The following is a 9984-nucleotide window of genomic DNA, read 5'->3' as shown; positions in this document are numbered from 1 at the left end:
GCTGATTTGTTTGTGCTACCACGCGTTTGCCTGTTAATTTGATTAATTAATAAACTTGGCTAATTAATTAATTAATCCATCACAAGGGGTCAATGCGTTTTTGGCCTATCATTTTGAAAACAAATGGATAAGGCATGTCTAAATGCCCCAGTTTGACACTCCATGCAAATTTTTGAGAAATTTTATTGCATAATCAATTTTTTTTTTTGAAAAAACAGAGTTAAAATAGACCTGTGAAGTGCCCAAAAACACAAAATGAGGTAATCAGGCCTTGGTTAAGCTCGGTGCCAATCGGCACTTGGGGAATGCCGACTAGCACTTTGAGGTGCCGACGTGCACGCCCAATTTTAGGTTGATTCCTTGTGCTTTTCCAACATGTTTTGGTGTTTTTGAGTTTTTTGAAAAATATTTTCTCCGTTTGAGACTATGAAACACTTTCCTAGTCAGCTAAAAACTCTTGGAACCCATTTAAACCTGGTTAAGGACTGAGGTAGCTTATTTTGGCATCTAACTTGCAAACAAATCTCTAAATCAAAGTTATCAAGAAACAATAATCACATGCAAGAGTTATCCATGGCTAACAATCAAAGTTTTCCTCGTTCAACCATTCATGATATCAATAGATGGGTTTGTAGCTTTGATATTAGTACCAAGACCAATTTCACAGCCTATAAGTTGGAGGGAATCAAGGCCTTGAGGAATGTAAAGATCAAGTGGGATTTCCTCCGTGCTGTCGTGAAGTCCTGGGATACTGAACATCATGTATTCTGGTTTAAAAATGTTGAACTTTGTCCCACAATTGAAGAATTTTCAACTATTCTGGGTTATGATCCCAGCAAGAAATCCGTAGCAGTTTCTTGTGATCCCAACATAGGGAGATTTTATCTAGTGCTCTAGGACTTCATACTTCAATTACTAATAGCATTATTGAAAGCCACATGGTGAATCATCGTGTAGTTGTTTCAAGACTGATTAAAAAATGTACCCATGGAGTGACTAACAACATGCAGAAAAATTTTGCCTTAGCTCTTTGCTTTGTGAAAGAATTTTGCTTTGCTCTAGAAGGCTTGGTTTTGTGGATGCTCGAGTCGTAGGCATTGTGAGTCAAGTGAAGGATGGTGATAATCCTGCTTCTCTGATCTTGGCAAAAACCCTTTTATGATTGGATTTTGTATTTCTTGGTGGAGAGTCACAAAACTTTCTTGGGAGTCCCTTGACTTTGTAGACATGGTTGACGGAAAGACTGAACATGATTGCCACACCTACTATTGCTGATTATTGTCCTAGCAATTTCCTCAGTAGGATTGTCCTCAAAATCGAGTGTCAAACTGAAAGTGACTGGGTGAAATTTCTGAACAAGAAATCCAGTGTCTCAATTTGATGGAATTATTATTGGTGGAAGTGTGCACCTCCTTTGTTGCAGTCTCCAAGATCATATCACATCTTCATAGTTGGATAAAGGGGGGCAAATTTCTATAAGGCGGATAGACTCTTAAGGCAATTCCAATATGAGCAAGGAATGCCTGGTAGAAAAGGAAGAAAACCTTTCACTCATGCGGACACAAATCATACTTCTACAAGGAACATGGTGTTGGGCTTGGAGATGGCTGACTGAGTGGATCAATCTTTTGTTAAGGTTGACTTTCACATGATGACCACAGAATATTCTAACAGGTTGGTGAACAAGATTGCAGACAAGGAGGCTGACATGGTTGCTGTGAGAAAACAATTTCTTAGAGACAACCAAGAAAGACATGAGGCTAACAACTATGAGTTTAAAAGAAGGGACAAAGATGACAAAGGACCTAATACGCATGGAATCAATGAACAACAAAAGGAGAAAAGACTGAAGAAAAAATGACCTTCTTATTTTTGGCTTTGAACATGTTTATTTTAAAAGTTGATGTGAAACTCTTGGGTTTAGGAATTATTTAGGACTTCCAGGTTAAGGGTTCTGTTTAGGGTCTAGGCTTTTAGGGTTTTTTTTTTAAATTTTTTTTAGGGTTTGGGTTTTGAATTCTATGTAATGGCATGGTTAAATGGAGTGGTTAGATGCTGATTTTTTTTTTTTTTTTTGGTTTAATGGGTAATGGTGGTGTGGGGGGTAAAAAGATCCTGATGGGAATGTGGGCCTTTTGGGCCGTGTTAAGGAAGGCCGACCTGCTCCTGAGTTTAGAATCTGTTAGTACTATGGGTCGGCCCATACGCCGAGGATCCGAGGATCCAGCCGAGGGTGAGCTTACCCTCGGATGAACATCGAAGAACTCGGGATTTCATGGTAAAGATTAGGGGATGACACGGTTAAGGCCAATGGTTAAGAGGGGTGAACCCTAGAATGCCCCAGAAGCACCGGTGTTGAAGAAATGTCAAAGATAAAGGTTGCTGCCTCCACATTAAAGACCCTGCACCTACCACCCTGGCCGCATTTATGGGGAAGTGACACCTGAACAGTGGAAGAGAAACTTCTGGTTACTATTCAAAGGCACTGAGAAAAGAAATATCTAGGCTAAGGGGGAGATGAGGCAACACGTGTACAAAGTATTCAAAAGAGTAGTATTTAAAGAGCAATCGAAGACAGAAAAAGGAGGACGGACTTTGTGTAACCTAGAAAGAAAAAGAAACAAAGACAAAGATATAATATAAAAACAACTCTCGGTTTACATCCGAGGAAGCTGATTTACGATATTCTTTGTTGTTTCCAATTATTTGCAATTTTTAGTTTGTCATTTAATCCTCACACGCTTCTAACCTGGGTTTCAAGCCCACACTCTACAAATTCATATTGTTTAAGGCTCGTAGGCGAGCCCATGCTTGTTCTTGGGACCGAGTGCAATTGTGCACTTACAATTGGCGCGTCGTGGGAAACCTAGTCTAGAAGAGTTAGGGATATTATGGCGAGCTTAGGCTCTCACCATGCGAGTCACAAGGATCACAACCGGAAGATCATTTCGAACGTCTTGAACATCGTAGGGATCGTGAGGGGAAGTGTCCATACGGAATACCCGGGGGCTAGCCATACTCGCTGGTGGGGGTAGCACTACCCACGATGTAGGTTCTAAATCCATGGAGATGGAAATAAATCGTTTGAAGAGGAAGTTACGCCGTGCTAAACTTAAGGTTTCCCCGTCCTCGTCTAGTTCTTCTTCAGAGAAGGATAGGGGAGTTGGCTACGAGTTCAAGGTCGTGTTCCCCCGCGGCGCGCAACATCCTCACGGTGAGGAGGACGACCGGCCAACCCGCGGGCGTAAGAAGCTTCGCTCTAGGGGCTTAGGCAACGATACCATGAGTAGGGCGTTGCACCAACTCTCTAAATCCCCGTTTTCACGGAGGATTGAGAGGGGAGGCTTCCGGGAGGTTCACCCGGCCCACCTTTACCATCTACAATGGCCGGGGCCCGGCCGGTGGAGCACGTGAGTCACTTTAATCGAGAGGATGGCGGTGCACTCTCACAACGAGACTCGATGTGTAAAGTCTTCCCCCTCCGAAGCTTGGGACCTGTGGCTATGAGATGGTTTAACGGTCTCGAATCGGGAGTGCGTAGGCTCGTTTGGAGAGCTAAGCTAGGGCATTCGCTTCGCGATTCATCACGTGTAGCGAGTCCCTCGGCCATTGGACTCCCTGCTATCCATGGCCATGAAGGAAGGGGAGACACGAAAGCATACTCCGGCCGATCTTGGGAGATGTTTAACGAGATAGATGGTGACTTTGATGAGGTGACGCTTAATACCTTTAAGGTGGGTCTTCCCTACGGCCACGACCTACGAAAGTCTTTGACGAAAAAGCACTGTCCGCGAGCGTACGCCGCCTTATGGATCGTATTGATGAGTACAAGAGGGTAGAGGAAGACCGGCGGCGGGGAAGGGAAAGGAGAAGGTTATCCCGCGGGGAGAAGGGATTTCGGGTCGGATAGATACCACACCAACAAGCCGAGGAGGGATTACTTCGGCCAATCCGGCTCGGCAACACCTCGGGCGGTGATGCGTGTTCCGAGAACCAGTGCATCAGCTACTGGAGAAAGTTCGTAAAGAGCCCTTCTTCAGATGGCCGGGAAAGATGGCAGGGGACCCTGCGAAAAGAAACCAAAACCTCTTTTGTCAGTACCACCAGGATGTGGGCCACACTGCGAGGGTGTCGGACCCTGCGGAACCACTTGGAACGGACTTGTCGGTGAGGGGAAAACTGCGAAGCGACACTGTGCTACCCTAATGGGCGGGGCGGTCAACCCTGCTTCGAACAACCGGAGGAACAATTCATCTCGGCCCGCATTAGGAACAATTAATGTTATCTTCGCTGCGCACAGTAGGACCGGCTCGAGGTCCCACTAGAGTGATGACGGTTTCCCATCCCGAGGCCGAGGATTTGGGTAGCAGGCCGAAGAGGTTGAAGGGGCACCTTGCCGCGTCCTAGGTTTCTCCGAAGAGGATAAGATAGGGACTATTCGGCCCATTGATGATGCTCTTTGTGGTCACACTCGAATAGGGAACTATGATGTGAAAAGGGTGATGATAGACCGGGGCGGCGGTGCGGATATCATGTACCCTGATCTATTCGAGGGGTTAAGATTGAGGTTGGAAGATCTTACTCCTTATGATTCGCCGCTTATAAGTTTTGAAGGGAGAGCGCGTTGTGCGAGAAAGGACAAATTCGTTTGCCGTTCAATCCCGGCTCGAAACGGTTGAGGTGGACTTTATTGTGGTTGACGCGTACTCTCCGTGTGACCATCCTTGCCAGGCCATGGCTGCACGCTCTTGGAGCTGCCTCCTCTACCTTGCATGTTAAAGTTAAATTTCCCTCAGGGGAATGTGTTGAAGAGGTCCTCGGCAGCCAATCGGTGGCCAGGCAGTGCATATCGACTGCTGTCCTGCATCAGACGGAGGCCGAATCTTCGGCCCTGATTACTAAGGAATTATAGCAATTAACTGCTCCTGGTCCATCTGGGATGGTGACAGGGGAGGAGATACATTGTGAGGGGTTGGAGAAGTTTCCAGTAGCCGATGACCTAGAGAGGTTCTTCCAAGTCGGTGTACTTTTGCCACATCAAGAGAAGAGGGAGTTGTTAGAATTTTTGAAGGACAATGTTGATGTTTTTGCATGGGATCCTTATGAAGCTCCAGGCGTTGATCCGAGCTTCATTTGTCATCACTTAAATGTCAATTCAGCTGTCGTTCCGAGAAGGCAGCCACCTCGGCGGTCCTCCATGGAACATTCCGAGGCTGTGAAGGAAGAGGTTCTTAAGCTTAAAAGGGCTGGTGCTATCAAAGAGGTTTTTTACCACGAGTGGTGGTTGGCCCACGATTTGTTGTGAAAGAAGAATGGAACGTGGAGGGTATGTGTGGACTTCAACGATCCGAACAAGGCTGTCCTAAAGATTCGTTCCCAATGCCACGTATTGATCAAGCGAGTGGATGCCAGTCGGACATCCTCGGATGAGTTTTTTGGACGCCTTCTGGGTTACCACCCGGATTCCACTTAGCATTGGAGGACCGAGGAGAAAACGGCCTTCATTACAAGACGGGAATTATCATTACAAAGTCATGCCATTCGGCTTAAAGAATGCGGGGCTACCTATCAAAGAATGATGACCGGAGATGTTCGAACAACAAATGGGGAAAACCATTGAGGTATATGTCGACGATATGGTGGTGAAAAGCAAGAACATACTCGCACATGAGAGATCGGCCGACACTTTTCGAATGCGAGAAAGTACAAATTACGCCTTAATGCCTCAAAGTGCTCTTTCGGCGTGTGGTACTGGAAAGTTCTTGGGGTATATGATTACTCATAGAGGCATAGAGGTAAATCCGGTGCGGTGAAGGCTATTCGGGGCTTGCGATCTCCTTGGAACCCAAAAGAAATCCGAGGTTAACGGGAATGATTGCGCCTTGAATAGATTCATATCTCGGTCGGTGAGTGCCGCCCTTTCTTCCAACTGTTGAACAAGTGGAAAGGGTTTCAATGGACCGAGGAGCGAGTTAGCTTTTCAACGGCTCAAGCAATATCTTTCTCGGCCACCCATTATGTCTCGTCCGGAGGCTACATGAGATTTTGTTTGCTTATGCGGTCGTGGTCGTCCACGCGGTCGGCCAGTGCGATAAGAGATGATGACGGGGTGCAAAGACCGGTATATTACGTAAGCAAGTCTTTAGGTGATGCCGAAGTGCGTTATCAACCTTTAGAAAAGCGCTCTGGCCGTGGTTCATGCCACGCGAAAGCTTCCCCACTATTTTCGGTCTCACACGGTGGTTGTTCGACTCGATTTGCCCCTCGAGGCGGTCTTGCGTAGCGCCGACTACACGGAAGGGTAGCGAAGTGGGGTACTATCACGGGGGCTTTTGATGTTAAATACAAGCCTCGCACCTCGGTGAAGGGCCGGGTCCTCGCTGGCCACAGGTAGCGGAATTTGTCGAGCCATTCTTTGGAAGAAACTGCGAAAGAGGCCCATATGGGTGAAAAATCGGTGGGGGCAATCGTAGGTTGCGATGTCTCGATTTGGGAAGTGTATGTGGATGGGGCTACTAATCGGAGAGGATCCGGTATTGGACTCGTTCTAATATCCCCCGAAGGAATTGTCTTTGAAAAATCTTTAAGATTGGCCTTCTCGGCTACTAACAACGAGGCCGAATATGAAGCCGATCTGGTAGGCATGCGGATGGTACTTAAGATGGGTGGTAAGGAAATTCATGTATTCTCGGACTCTCGAATGGTGGTCGGCAGTCACGGGGACCATGGAGGCTAGAGACCCCGAGAATGCAAGAATATTTGGCCCGGATCAAACGTCGACCGGCTGAGTTTGGTTCCTTCGCCTTAACCCATATCTCTCGGAGCGGAAACACCCATGCGGACTCCTTAGCCACGCTGGCAACTACCTCGGCTCAAGGTTTACCTAGGGTTATCTGGTTCGGGATTTGCTAAAACCCTGTTATTTGTCATTGCGACGCACACCTCGCATCCATCTAATAAGGCACCGGACCTAGGCGGATGGACTCGATCATATCCTTTCTTAAGAATGACGTCCTTCAGGAGGACGGGCGGGAAGAAAACGGAAAAAATGCGTCGAAAGGCGCCGCGTTTACGGTTGTCCGAGGGACCGGAAGCTATACAAACGATCCTTTTCGGGACCGTATTTGTTGTGTGTGCACCACCTGAATCGACGGACTCGTTCTTGGAGGAGGCATGAGGGAATTTGTGGGAGCCACACTAGGGGAAGGTCCTTAGCCCCGTAGAGCCCTGCGACCCGGGGTTATTGGTGGCCCAATATGCGAGAGGGAGGCTCGGGGACTATGCCGGAAAATGTGATCAATGTCGAGAGGTTTGCCCCTAATATTCACCAACATGGAGGGGTCCTCAACCCTCTCTCCGGTCCTTGGCCTTTCGCACAATGGGGCTTGGACATTGTAGGGCCATTTTGGGAAATTTCTTTGGAAACAAAAGATGGCTTCTCGTGGGAACGGACTATTTCACTAAGTGGGTTGAAGCCGAGCCCTTGGCAAATATTAGAGATGTTGACTCCAGAAGTTCGTGCGGAAAAACATCGTCACTAGATTCGAATACCACACACACTCATCTGCGACAATGGTGTCCGGTTCGATAGTAAGACTTTTAGGAAGTATTGTGGTGACATGGGTATCATAAATAGATATTCCACCCCCGAGTTTATCCTCGAGGAAATGGACAAGCCGAGGCCGTTAACAAGGTCATAGTCAACGGGCTCAAGAAGAGGTTGGACGATGCAAAAGGCGGATGGGTAGAAGAGCTCCCTCATGTCTGTGGACGTATCGGACCACACGCGCGGGTCCTTTGGAGAAACGCCATTCTCTATGACTTATGGTGCCGAGCGGTGATACCTTTGGAATCTGGTTTTCCTACTTTAAAGACGAGTTCTTTTAGCCCGAGAGAATAATAAAAGACTCCTAGAAAAGGATCTTGATTTACTTGAGGAACGGCGTGAGGTAGCTATGGTCCGAATGGCTTATTATCAACGGAAGCTAAAACGAGGGTATGATGCCCACGTGAAACTAAGGCCACTCGCGCCCGGGCGATCTTGTACTAAGGAAAGTTGTAGGCACTTCTAAGAACCCGGCTTGGGGTAAGTTGGGACCCAATGCAGGAAGGCCCCTATCGCATTGTTTCGGTAAGCATAGGGTCGTATAGGTTAGTTGACCTAGACGAAAGAATTGTACCACGTCCATGGAATGTAAATAATCTTAGAAGGTATTATTATTAATGAAATGAGTTTTTGTCAATTAATATTTCAAAGTTATGAGTAGCTGCGATGCTCGCGAGTTATCATTTTTAAGAATCAAAACGAAACTTGGTTAAGTGCAGTCCTCGGACCACAAACCTTGTGGAAATTGATGTCTTATCATTTGATAAACAGAACCTTAGTTATGTCGGGTCTTCGTACCTCCTGCTTTGGGAAAATTAACATTTGAAGTTACTATTCTAAAGAATCAAACAGAAACTTGGTTATGTGCAGTACTCGGACCACAAACCTTGTGGAAATTGATGTCTTATCATTTGTTAAACGAGAACCTTAGTTATGTCGGGTCTTCGAACCTCTTGCTTTGGGAAAATTAACATTTGAAGTTACTATTCTAAAGAATCAAACGAAACTTGGTTAAGTGCGGTCCTCGGACCACAAACCTTGTGGAAATTGATGTCTTATCATTTGTTAAAGAACCTTAGTTATGTCGGGTCTTCGGACCTCACAGCACTTTGGGAAAATTAACATTTGAAGTTACTATTCTAAAGAATCAAACGAAACTTGGTTAAGTGCAGTCCTCGGACCACAAACCTTGTGGAAATTGATGTCTTATCATTTGTTAAAACGAACCTTAGTTATGTCGGGTCTTCGGACCTCACAGCTTTGGGAAAATTGACATTTGAAGTTACTATTCTAAAGAATCAAACGAAACTTGGTTAAGTGCGGGTCCTCGGACCACAAACCTTGTGGAAATTGATGTCTTATCATTTGTTAAACGGAACCTTAGTTATGACGGTCTTCGGACCTCCTCGCTTTGGGAAAATTAACATTTGAAGTTACTATTCTAAAGAATCAAACGAAACTTGGTTAAGTGCGGTCCTCGGACCACAAACCTTGTGGAAATTGATGTCTTATCATTTGTTAAACGAACCTTAGTTATGACGGGTCTTCGGACCTCTGCTTTGGGAAAATTAACATTTGAAGTTACTGTTCTAAAGAATCAAACAGAAACTTGGTTAAGTGTCGCCCTCGGACCACCAACCTTGTGGAAATTGATGTCTTATCATTTGTTAAACAGAGCCTTAGTTATGTCGGGTCCTCGGACCTCCTACTTTGGGAAAATTAACATTGGAACTTTGAACTTTGATCGAGTTATCTCCTTATTATGTACGGATGTTAATGCGTTAACATTTTAGTAAACTTGGATCTTAAGTTTTATATCTTTAAGTGTTAAGCAACTTTGTGTAAGGAATGGTCCTCGGATCTTACATCCTACTAGAAACAGTGTTATGCATTATAAGGGTTTAATTGTTATATGAGGTCCTCTCTTCTTCTTCTTAATCGAGGCATTGTTCAAATATATTAACCACGTCACCTTTTATTAAATCTTTAATAATATGCGCGTGATTATGTGAAAGTTATGATTGTGCAATCCTTGGAGTTAGATTTATTTACTCAGAGAAACTTCTGTAATAAGTACAAAAAGAATAAAGTAAAAACAGATACAACCCAAGTGAAAAGCAAATGAAATTGTTCTTCATTAATCAGTCAAATATACATTACATATATATAATTCAAATATGGAAAAGGAGAAGTCCTAAAGATAGATCCTAAGCTTTGGTAGGGGGGTCTTGCTGAGAGGTACTGGTGCCCTCGGTCTTTCTCAACTCCAGCTCGAAGGAGTCGAGACTTGCTTCCCCTTGTCTCCTGTCTTCGATGGAAGGACGTTGGGCTCCTTGTACGGCTCCAAGTCCTTCTCTGCATCCCCTCCTCCTTCCTTC

Source organism: Castanea sativa, chromosome 4 (genome assembly GCF_040712315.1).
Source record: "Castanea sativa cultivar Marrone di Chiusa Pesio chromosome 4, ASM4071231v1".
Lineage (NCBI taxonomy): Eukaryota > Viridiplantae > Streptophyta > Magnoliopsida > Fagales > Fagaceae > Castanea > Castanea sativa.
This window is presented reverse-complemented; position numbering follows the sequence as displayed.